The sequence below is a fragment of the Ahaetulla prasina genome, chromosome 1 (genome assembly GCF_028640845.1).
Source record: "Ahaetulla prasina isolate Xishuangbanna chromosome 1, ASM2864084v1, whole genome shotgun sequence".
NCBI classification, from domain to species: domain Eukaryota; kingdom Metazoa; phylum Chordata; class Lepidosauria; order Squamata; family Colubridae; genus Ahaetulla; species Ahaetulla prasina.
In genome coordinates this window covers 31,524,927-31,537,439 of record NC_080539.1, presented here as the reverse complement: position 1 = coordinate 31,537,439, position 12,513 = coordinate 31,524,927, and the positions used below count along the sequence as shown (strand labels likewise).

The 12,513-nt window shown below is 38.6% G+C and overlaps 1 long non-coding RNA gene across 1 annotated transcript; it reads left to right on the top strand.

The window, feature by feature from the left end:
* Positions 1–1,645: 1,645 nt before the first annotated feature.
* Positions 1,646–8,713, top strand: LOC131188764 (uncharacterized). Its single transcript, XR_009152827.1, has 6 exons — positions 1,646–1,765; positions 2,869–2,954; positions 4,319–4,346; positions 6,033–6,074; positions 7,669–7,696; positions 8,675–8,713. It is a non-coding gene; the product is annotated as an uncharacterized LOC131188764 (long non-coding RNA).
* The last annotated feature ends 3,800 nt before the right edge of the window (positions 8,714–12,513 follow it).

Genomic DNA, 12,513 nt, shown 5'->3' with positions numbered 1-12,513 from the left:
CAGAATCCAGATAATTTACCAACATCTGTCAGTATTAGTGTTACAGTCAAGACAAGATATGAGATACATAATAAACTGCAGAATTTTTTGCTATACTGAATCAAGCGAGCAAACAAACTGAGAATCAGGGGGAAAAGCTTTCATGTATAATAAATCTCTGCCGTTGAGAACATTCAGCATCATTTTTGTAAAATCTAGCCTGCCATGACACTGACACTTTCCAGATGGATGGACAACTCTCAGAATCCTCCATCTAGGATATCCTTTACTGAGAATTCCAGGAATTGAAATATATACTTCTGAAGTAAGTATAATGTGAACAAAGCTTAGTTAGATGGATGGATGAACAGGCAGGCAGACAGATAGTAAGTAGCATTATACCAATTCAGTCTCTCTTCTTTACAATTGACATGGCTTTCTCATATGAAAACAAGGTCCCAATGGTGCTTTTTCAAGAGACAACTGGACATTCTGATTTTCACTTCTCATCCAAGAAACTTCTTCAGCTCTTTTTTTTTTATTAAAAAAGTTTTATTTTAACATTCATATCCAATAACATATTTAATGTACCATCATATGCAATTAATCGGACCTGCCCGGTCACCACCCGCTTCCTTTAACTCTCTTCCCTTCTCTACCTTCTTCTACTTTCCACAACCATCCTCCCCCTCTCTTATCTACATCCTCTCCTCCTTCCTCCCTACTCCTTTCTTCTCCCTCTTCTATCCCTCTTCCTTCCTTTCCTCTTCCTCCTCTTCTCTTTCCTACCTCCTTCTCTCTTCTACTACTGAAGAGAGAAACTTCTTCAGCTCTTTGAGGCCATCATGGAGAGAGTCATAAGTAAAATAGCAAAGTCCTGTTCTAAATGTGCAGCTAAAGAAATAAACAAAATCTGATATTATAACATGTAGAAGGTAAAATAAAATAAAAAACAGAAGAGGGAAACCTGACAGAACAAAGCACCAATGACGGTACTTTTAAAACAGAAGTACAATTTCTTGAGAGCGTCTCTGAAAGTTGCTGATGAATTGTAATTGTGAATATGATATAGCAAAATTGTGAAAGATAAGGCTGTAAAGATATTCAGTGTATTTAATATGCATTCCATTAAAATTGGATAATCAAATTCATCTTAGTTTTTAACTGCCTTGTCCCCTTTTGAACTACCTTCGAAGACAATTTCCACATTGGTGTCTGTGAAAGAATCCTCACATTGGCTTCGCACCCTCTGTAAATACTACGAAAAGGTCAAACTCTCCTCTCTCAAAGCAAATTCAGAGTGCCTACATGTAGTACCCTTGGCAACAAAATAAACAATTTTCCAGGATTTTTTTTTAAAAAAAACCCTTCCTACTTAAGTCTTCAGCTCTAGGGTTTCTTGAAGCACTCTTTGCCAATTCCATGTAGCTTTTTTTTAATGTCTGTGAAGGTCATCTAGGTTTTAACAGCAATGTCATACAACAATACACAGAATGACTGGGGCGGTTCCCATCTGCTTGTGTTCATGAAATATGGGGAAAGGGTGGAGAGGTTTGGCAGCAGAGCTCCTAAGAAGGCTTGCCTGAATTTCCTCCCAGTTTTCTATGTCAGGAGAAAGAGATAGGAAAAGGCTGAGATAGGACTGTACTAAAGTTCAGTAAATGCACTTAGCCCACCATCAAAAGAAGGCTAGTGGGATGCATGTTATTTCTGGACCATATCTTTCACATCCCTCCAGCAGATAAACACCCAGTGATTCCTTGTCTCCAGCTGATGGGTTCCTAGGGTGAGGGAGTGGAAACGACTTGCACTAATGCCTGAAATACAGCCAATAGAGCATCAATCTAAATGATGCTAATTCTTTTGCCTGTAACTAAACATAATCCAAGAAATTTGATTCTACAAATTGCATGAATTGGTTCTTTATTTAAAATTTTGCTGCAATATCAAAGTAGGGCAAAATTCAATAGTTATAGATTTGTGTTGTATGTAAGTAGAAGATGTGAGGTTTTGGTGTTGGCCTGCCAGCAACCAGCAGATCTGGCAGTAGATTCGGACAGTGAGGAGGTTGGGAAAGAATGTGGGCCGGTCCTGGAGTCTGGGGAAGGCTTGGACGAGGGCTCTGAGTCGGAGGCAGATAGGGGGCCAAGGCCATCTGGTAGTTCTTTGCTGCCTCCGGAGTTTCCGGAGTCTGACATCAGTGAGGCAGAAGAATAGCGGGAGTCTGTTTCCAGTGTGCACATGCGCAGAGCTGCCAGAAGACAGGAACAATTAAGAAACCAGGGTCGACTTGGGAGTAAGGTTTGGAGATGATTGCCCCCCCCCATAAGACATAAAAGAGAAGCAAACAGGATGTGAGCTTTTGCAGGAAGCAGTTAGTTCATCTGGTCGGAAAAAGCTTTGGAAAAGTTCTGTTTGACTCTGTGCTAAGTTTGACCTTGCCCTGCGTGTGGCAATTAGTTCTCTGGCAGCATTCCAAGGGAGATAAATTGGGTGTTTGTAAACACTCCCCTGAAAGACTGTTTGAGAAGCCTTTCGACTAGAATGACAGTAATTCACAGCCGTATGAATTAAAGAGTTTGCTGGGACTAAGATTGTGCTGTATACTTTCTAAGGAAGCCTAGGTCAGAACAGGTTTACATTTGAATCAAAGCACAGAGGTTCAGCAGAGGAACGTATTTCAAACTGTTCTTTCTAAAATAGCTTGGTTGATGGACACCATTTAACAAAACAAAGACCTCTTAGGTTTACTGACATTGTTTCTTACATTCTTGCACTACTACATTGTTTCAGCAGACCATAAATGCAACCCATTATTTAAAAAAAAATTGAGGAAGTTAATCCAGAGATAATCTTCTTACAAGGTTGATAATTATTTTTTCTCAATAGAGGATTGACAGGAGGTCAAAGCCCGAGATGGACTGTGCAAGCAAAGATCAAGAGAGCTGCTGTAGTAGTGCTAAGAGCTCAGAGAGGTAAGGATGTGGTGCTAATTGAAGAAGATTCATTTAAGTGTGTCCACTCAATGTATTTGACTAAAACAAAGAATCACTCTCACACTGTGCATGTCTGGTTGTAGTGTTAACCTTTGTGATATTATTCACTGTTTAAATGTGTTGTGTAAATCCATCTGGTTTTGTTATTTTATGATTCAGTGTATTGGACAACTCAGTAAATGGGGAACTGACCACCAGATTATGTATGATATGAGAACATAACCACTGAATCTGGGATATCTTCCATAGGTTAATTTGGCGCTCCACTCTTTTGTATGATATCATGTCTATGCAGGGGTATCCAAAGGATATGGTTAAAGTTCACCTTTTTTCCCCAAAAGGAATACCAATTTAATTATGGATGGGTGGGAAAAGCAGGAAATCAATTTCATACTAATTTGACTTAAGGTCAGCCAATCTGTACCAGCAAGCCTACCCTGCTGGACAACTGTTGTGGGAAGGGCTGCTATATATGCTGCTTTGAACTTCTGAAGGCAAGATTTTTATTTATTTTTATTTATTTATTTTCGTCAAGCATGTATTTTATGACACATACAAGTGTAAACATAATTATAAACACATGAAATGGATACGAATAAAAGAAAACATTAGGACAGAAATGGTAGGCATGTTGGTGCGCTTATGCACAACCCTTACAGACCTCTTAGGAATGGGGTGAGGTCTACAGTAGACAGTCTAAGGTTAAAGTTTTGGGGATTTGGGGAAGAAACCACAGCGTCAGGTAGTGCATTCCAGGCATTGACAACTCTGTTACTGAAGTCGTATTTTCTGCAGTCTAATTTGGATTGGTTTACCATGAGTTTGTATCTGTTGTGTGCTCTAGTATTCTTTTGGTTGAAGCTGAAGTATTCATTGGCTGGTAGGACATTGTAGCAGATGATCAACGTAGCAAGGATAGAAGATTTTCCAGGATGAACCTTAACTTTGAAAATGTTGCAGGGGAACAGAACACTACTAGACCTTTGCAAATTAAGTTATTATGTTCTAGGGCAAATGAATCAATGAAAACATGAGAAACAAAGTGAAACCAAAGCCAATACTATAGTAAAAATGAGACACTGAAAGAAACTAGACTTATTTGACCATCCCCAGCAATTGCCATATATTGCTTTTTAACAGGTTTATTAGATCACCTTTTTTAATCTGCTATTGTGAAGTATACATTTTGCAGAAAGACAGTGTGAGTGTGTATTAGCAGCAAAACTTTTAAAAAAAACCTCTATGTTCAAATCTTAGCCAAAGGGGAAAAGCTAAAAGGTGGGAGAAATTTAATCCTGATGGTTGATGTCCTGTTTTAATGACTTGAATATTTTATCCCCCAGAGAAAAAGCAATAAAAATGGAGTGTTTGGTAAGTGCAGACTTCATATTTTATTTTTTTTCAAGCACTTTAGGGCACAGTTCTCTGGGTGCATCTGGCTCCCATCTGTTAAATAAGACCACAGTTCCAACTAAGCCTAGCCAAATGTATACAGTATCCAGCATGGTTGTTCTTGGACAACATAGAATTCACTGGTGTCTTATTTGTGGTCTCCAGAGTCCTATTCCCTATAGCTGCTGGGATGAAATCCAGCAGGTTCTGAAAGGTTCTGGAGAACTGGTAGCGGAAATTTTGAGTAGTTCAGAGAACCAGCAAATACCACCTCTGGCTGGCCCTAGGGTGGGGTGGGAATGGGGATGTTGCAGTATCCTTTCCCTGGAGTGGGGTGGGAATGGAGATTTTGTAGTATCCTTTCCCTGCCATGCCCACCAAGCCACATCCACCAAGCCTCATCATGCCCAGCAAGCCATGACCACGGAACCGGTAGTTTTTTAAAAATGGATTTCACCACTGCCCTATAGGCCTTTTTAAAAAAACTTCTGGAAGGGTATTAAAAAGCAAATCAAGGAGGTCAGTATTTTAGATGTTTGAGGCACTTATTTGACCTCTTAAAATGGATCCTGACTGTGCCATACAGTGAGTTTGTTTCGTGACATGTCCTGCAAAGCCTGAAGCGGCTTTAAAGCCAATGAAAGTTCTGGATTCTTGATTTACATTCACGGTAGCTCCTAAAGTTAGATTGAGGATCGCATGAAGTAAGGGCTAAGTTCCCTGGGAAAGATAGACCAGGATGATTTGACTGTTGATCTGTGTTCCTATAAATAGGAAGGGGAGACAAAATGGGTGGGTCAACCTGGCCCTGGATTAACCATCAAGCAAAATAAGCACATACTAAGGGTACCAAGGAAAGGGGGGGCACCACTTTTCCCCCTTACCTCTTTCTCTGCCAGATTCAACTGTAAGTTTTAGTATTTGAATTTTTCCCGTATAACAACTGTATTGAAATGCATTAAAAGTATTTAAAATTTGCATTTTTCTATCTACCTAATTATAGGTAAATAATTTGCTGATATTGTTTACTGCTGTTTAGTGTTCAATAAATCATTAAAAAGGGGTTTTTTTGGGTTTTTTTACATTTATATCCCACCCTTCTCCGAAGACTCAGGGCGGCTTACATTGTATAAGGCAATAGTCTCATTCTATTTGTATATTTATATACAAAGTCAACTTATTGCCCCCCCAACAATCTGGGTCCTCATTTTACCTACCTTATAAAGGATGGAAGGCTGAGTCAACCTTGGGCCTGGTGGGACTAGAACCTGCAGTAATTGCAGGCAGCTGTGTTTAATAACAGGCTTCTTACAGCCTGAGCCACACCGCGGCTCAGTTAAAGTTAAATTTAGTATAGTAGTGAATTTTTAATCTTTTAATTCTCCTTCAGCATTTATTGAGTTTTAGTGTCCCACCATTGTGGGATTGTGTTCTGGGTACCAATCCAGCCAGGTAAAAACAGGCTAAGTTGTGTGGGTGAGTAAATAATCAAAAACAGGAGTCATTTGCAGCTATGGTTGCACCTCTGGCAATCAGTTCTTTCTCCACAATTCAGCTGGTAGAATTCTCACAGCTTTAAGAGAAGGTGTGGGGGAGGAGGGGGAGGAAAAAAGGAAAAAGTCTCCAGAAATAGCTCACGCTGTGTTTTCTCTGTTTTTTTTTCAGCTGAAGAAGGTGCTAGTAGAAAACCAACAGTTGAAAAATGCTGTAAGTGTTGCTTGTCTGTAAGCTAATGTAAGATGTAGTGCTTATGTTCTCTTATTGAAACTAAACTAGACCTATAACTGAACTGAAACAAACATACAATTCTATGCCAATCTTCTATGGCTTCCATCCTCCTCATTTTGTTGCTTTATTCTATCTATAATAAAATGAGAAGAGACTGTGGTAGGGGGAGAATATAACAATATATAATTTGCACGCATTATAAAAAACACAGTGATGTGGTTAAAACAATGCAATACATTTAACTCATAATCTTTATCATTTCTATTTCTTTGTGTTTCTGTTTTGTTTGTACACACATACACACTCATTCATTCATTCATTCATGGATTCTCTGGATCAAGCAGGATTGATCAGCTCTTCATTTCTAACCCAAGGAATAAATGCACTTCTTCCTTCTTCAGTAAGGGCTCCTCCTTAAACTCTTGTTTCTTATATTAAAACTGGTTGGAATTGAAACTAACTACCTTTCTGGAAAGAAGCTAAATTCCTTTGTGTATCTCAGACTTTTCTTCTACTCTGATCATGGAGATGGTTTGGCTTTCTGTTCAAACTATATTTACCGTAACTGCTGCTTCTTTACATTTGCCACCTAGGCTATGAAATAAGAAGCAGTTGCTTTCATTTCTCTGGGTGGATCTTTGAGGACTTGTGTTATAGTGTTATAGTGATATATATAACAAGATAGATAGATAGATAGATAGATAGATAGATAGATAGATAGATAGATAGATAGATAGATAGATAGATAGATATAGATGTAGATATAAAGATATATAGATAGTGTTATATAGTGTTATATATAGTGTTGCACCTTAGAATTCTTGATGATCTTTTCTTTTATGTACTCCGAGAGTGTATGCATCAAGACAAATTCCTTGTGTGTTCAATCACACTTGGCCAGTAAAGAATTCTATTCTATTCTATTCTATTCTATTCTATTCTATTCTATTCTATTCCCTTCAAATTGACTCTACTGATACTTCAGACTTTCCTATCTGATATAGCTACCAGTGGGCAAAAAAAGGGAGAGAGGGGGATTTATCATTATTCCTTTGACTTGAGTTAGAAGAGAAAGCTAGTAGAACTTTTGACAATAGAGGAGGAGGAGGGGGAGGGGAGGAGGAAGAACCCCCCCCCTTAGGATCTTAGCTCAGAGGAGTACAGAGGATTTCTCCTATGTACATCAGTTCGAATCCCTACAGAAAAAGCAGGATATAATTGTAATATTACATATATGCATACACGCATACATACATATATACATACTATACCTAAAAATATATATGTAAGAGTAAGGAAGTAGGATTGTGCAAGCTATTGGTATTATTATTATTATTATTATTATTATTATTATTATTATTATTATTATTATTATTATTATTATTATTATTATTATTATTATTATTATTATTATTATTATTATTATTATTCTGTCAGTTTGGCAAGTCAAGATCCAAAGTGAGTGGAGTGGCTGGGTAGGTCGTTTATTACTAGTTGGTCTATTGTCAGAGTTGGCAATGTTCAGTGTAACAGGAAAAGCCATCTGGATGAAACTTTTGTGTCTGTTTTATAGGTTGTCCTCCTGAAGCAGCAGAATAAGGGTAAAGCTTTCCTCTATTTTGACTCCATAAGAAAGACCCCTTCTGGCATAACTTGGTATTTTCAAGTGTTTGCAAAACAGCCAACTCCATAATCAGCTAAATGTTTTACAACCAGTTTTATTGTATTTCACGTAAATGACCATTGACTACTGGACAACTCAGAAATAAGTTCCAAGCATTAGTGGGCCAAGTATTTAGACTTATCTTCTTGGATATTGGGCAAACCAGGTCGACCCCCATTATGTTATTATTTAGTAATTGTTCACTTCTTGGGATCTTCAGTATTGCAACTATTGCCAACAATATGCTTATGAACTCCCCACCACACACCCTTCCTTTGGCCTCTCACAGGTTTTTCCACACTCTATTTTTTAATATTATTTTAAAGTATCATTTTGCTTGCAAAGAAAAATACTAGAAAAAAATCTGGCATGCAGCAAAACACCACCCTCTCCACAATCAATTTTACTTCCACAATTTCAAATGAGAACTAAGAACCATTACTTTTTAGAACATAAAAAATAATAGGTTGATGCAATCCAGTGCTGGTGTAAAGAAACAGATGCCTTCACCAAAAATAAAAGAGATGTATGACAGGATTTATAGTGAACATCACAGAGATGCCAATAGCGTGGCAAGGTGCAGTCTTGCAGCCAATTTCAGATAAACTGGTGTTTTGTGTTTGGCTTTACCCATTAGGATTAAGGCTTTACCCATTAAGTATTAAGATACTTTTCATAAATGTGATACTAAATATCCCATTTGTGATATTTGTGATATTTGATACTAAATGATACTGATTTAGATACTAAATCATAAATACAATGGGGAGCCCCCACTGCACCCCAAAAACACTGGAAAAAGCTGATTTCGGGAAATCAGATACCTTCTTTTTCACTTCCTTTGATGAAAATTCAAAAGCAATACAGTTCATACAAAGCCATGAGTTTTGACTGATGGAGCCTTTTTCCTTTCCAGAAAAAGACAATGTGGATGACTGCAAGAGGTCAGTGTCAGTAGCAAATCTACAACCGAAGAGGAGAATCTCTGAGAAACAGCAGACACCAAATGTTCTTTTTCTCGTCTCTCTTTTTTTTAAGGTCCAAGGATAAACTTGTCTCTGAAATTGGGACTCTGTTGACTGAAATTTCATTTCTCAAAGAAGCGCGAGAACAACTGGTGAGCTTTTTGAATCAAGATGCCCATATCTCTTGAATTTATTTGTCTTGTTCATTTATGCCTCATGTTTGTAGAATATCTTGGGAGAATCCATGGATGACACACTTATACCCACTAACCTCATCTGAATTGCTCTTGAAAGGATCTGATTTCAAGACAGATGTTCTAAACTAGAGGTGGGCAACAATGGCCCCTTTATGACTTGTAAACCAACTCCCAGAATTCCCTGAGCCAGCATGGCTGGCTCAGGAATTCTGGCAGTTGAACTCCACAAATCATAAAAGGGCCATAGTCCCTCACCCTTGCTCTAAATCAGGGGTGTCAAAATGGCAGCCCACAGGTCAGATGCATCACGTGCAGACCACGCCCACCCCAGTTCCATGAAGGGGAAAAATATTGTGATACATCACATGATGGTAATGTGACCCCATGAGTTTGACACACGTGCTCTAAACCATTAATTGCATCCAGTTTTCTGCTTCCATAAGTGATGTGGCTCACATAAATCAAACTTTCTTTGTTAACACAACTTAACACAACTGCTCCAAATTCTCTATGTTTTAGAGCACATTATATAAACTCCCCAAAATGGAGCATAAATATTGAGAAGAAATGAAAAGAAATAATAGTTTTGCAGTCTGGCACACATATCAGCCTCCTTCTCTCCCCTTTTGCAAATGTAGGAATCTGTTTTTGTCTGTTTGCTGGGATTTGTCATCTCTGCTTCAGGAGCCACACACAAACATATCTCTCTTGTCCTTTTCTTTTTGAGAGTGATAGGTGATTCCTTCAAATATCCCAGCCTCGATCTCAGTGAATTTGGTGTACTCTGGAGCAGGGGTCTCCAACCTTGGCAACTTGAAAACTTGTGAATTTCAACTCCCAGAATTCCTCAGACAGCAAAGCTGGCTGAGGAATTCTGGGAGTTGAAGTCCACAAGTCTTCAAGTTGCCAAGGTTGGAGATCCTTGCTCTGGAGGAACAATGAGGGCTGTGCTGGGAATATATTCTCAACGGAGGAGGGCTTGCATGCTCAGCAGAAAGAAGGATTAAGTAATTAAAGAAGGATTAAATAATTGGATAACAGCATTCCTGTCAAACAGACAACAAGTGGTCAAAATAGGCAATGCCCTATCAAATCCCGCTCCTGTCAATAGCGGTGTCCCCCAAGGCAGCGTTCTAGGACCAACACTCTTCATGTTATACATTAATGATCTCTGTGACCATATTATAAGTAATTGTGTTCTCTTCGCCAATGATGTTAAACTATTTAACACTATCAACAATGCGGTTACCCTTCAAAAAGACCTTGATTTTGTGTCGGAATGGTCAAAAATTTGGCAACTCCAAACAAATCTCAACCAGCAAATGCTCTATCTTACACATTGGAAAAAAGAATCAGAACACTAAATGCAAGTTTGATGGACATTACCTTGTAGATGACCCTCATCCTGTCAAAGACCTTGGAGTTTTCATATCAAACGATCTAAGTGCCAAAGCCCACTGCAACTACATTGCCAAAAAGGCTTTAAGAGTTGTAAACTTAATCTTGCATAGCTTCTTCTCCAGAAAGATTACACTACTAACCAGAGCATACAAAACATTTGCTAGACCAATTCTCGAATACAGCTTGCCTGTCTGGAACCCACACCTCATTTCAGACATTAATACAATTGAGCGTGTCCAGAAATATTTTAAAAGAAGAGTTCTCCACTCCTCTGATCACAATAAAATACCTTATGCCACCAGACTTGAAATCCTGGGTTTAGAAAATTTAGAACTCCATTGCCTTCATAAAATCATCTACTACAATGTCCTTCCTGTCGAAGACTACTTCAGCTTCAATCGCAACAATACACGAGCACACAATAGATTTAAACTTAAAGTGAACCGCTCCAATCTTGATTGTAGAAAATATGGCTTCAGTAATAGAGTTGTTAATGCGTGGAATGCACCACCTGACTCTGTGGTCTCTTCCCAAATTCCCAAAGCTTTAACCAAAGACTATCTACTATTGACCTCACCCCATTCCTAAGTGGTCTGTAAGGGGCATGATAAGAGCACCAGTGTGTCTACCATTCCTGTCCTAATATTCCCTTTGACTGTATCCAATTCATATAGTTATTTCATGCTTATACTTATATATACTGTTGTGTTTGACAAATACAATACAATAAAATAAATAAATAAATAAAAAGATTGAAAGACTCAGAGTGACATATACAAACACACGCAGATGCACATACTGTAGCCCAGGGAGAAAAGAAATTATAGAAAGTCCCACTTTCCTCCAGCCCATCTTTCTTATTTTTAGTTCTCACATGACATGTATCATGGGTGAAATCTAGCAGGTTCTGACAAGTTCTGGAGAACTGGTAGTGGAAATTTTGAGCAGTTCGGAGAACCATCAAATACCACCTCTGGCTGGCCCTAGAGTGTGGTGGGAATGGAGATTTTGCAATATCCTTCCCCTGCCATGCTCACCAAGCCACGCCCACCAAGCCTCACCACGCCCACCAAGCCATGCCCACAGAACCGGTAGTAAAAAAAAATGGATTTTACCACTGACATGTATTACTCTTTTTTGAATCCCAGGATCCATTTTTCACCTCCTATATTCCATATTGCTTGGTGGTATTTGCAGTTACTCCCCCCAAATTCCTGATCTTGGTGCTCCATTTAAGCACAGTTAATCTTATCCTCATTAATATCAAAGGAATGATATGAAACAAAGTATAATAGACAAAAAAAATCAGTGCCTTCAGGTATACCACTTTGTATTAGGTTTGGGGAGGTGTAAAATAGACAATGCGGCTTTTGACCAGAAAGTTCATAATTTAAAAAGAATCCATTCCCCAAATTCCTCTCCTCTCCAAAACAATTTTTGGATTACCCGCTAAACTAATAGTAACCTTGTTTTTGGAGGATTTGTTTTAATCCCCCATAAATTTCAGTCATCAATTCAAATATTTAACCCAAACCTAAGTGAAATACTGGGTAGTCAAATGGTGAATGTCATATGGATTCAGCATGGTTATGAGGACATAAATGTCTGCCATAAAGCTAAGTGTTTTTTGCCTACGTTAAGTGTCAAGCATAAGCTCCTCATATTAGCAGCATTGGCATAGTGGTTAGAATGCATTCCTGCCCACTGCCAGGAGTTCGATCCTGACCAACTCAAGGTTGACTCAGCCTTTCATCCTCCCAAGGTGGATAAAATGAGGAGCCACATTGTTGGGGGCAATATGATGACTCTAAACCACTTAGAGAGTGTAGTAAAACACTATGATGGGGTATATAAGTCTAAGTGCTATTGCTATTTGCTTAATAAATTTAGACTTGAAAGGGAAGAAAGGACCACCCTTAGTTTTGATAGGAGCTGTTTTTGCATGAATAAGAGGGATGAAGAATTTGTGAACAAAGTATCTTCTCCTGAGTTGTTTGCTCTTGTGTTTCTTCTCAGAGGTGTAAAGACCCTGAATCCAGGAAAGAAACTACTAGGGCTCTTACTGAAACCATCCAGGCCAAACTGGAAGTAGCCCATGCTAAAATAGAGGCTGCAGAGGCTAAGAAAGAAACCTTAGAAGCTCAGAAGATAGCTCAAGAAGCTAAAGAATTGGCGGAAGTAGCTCACTCTCG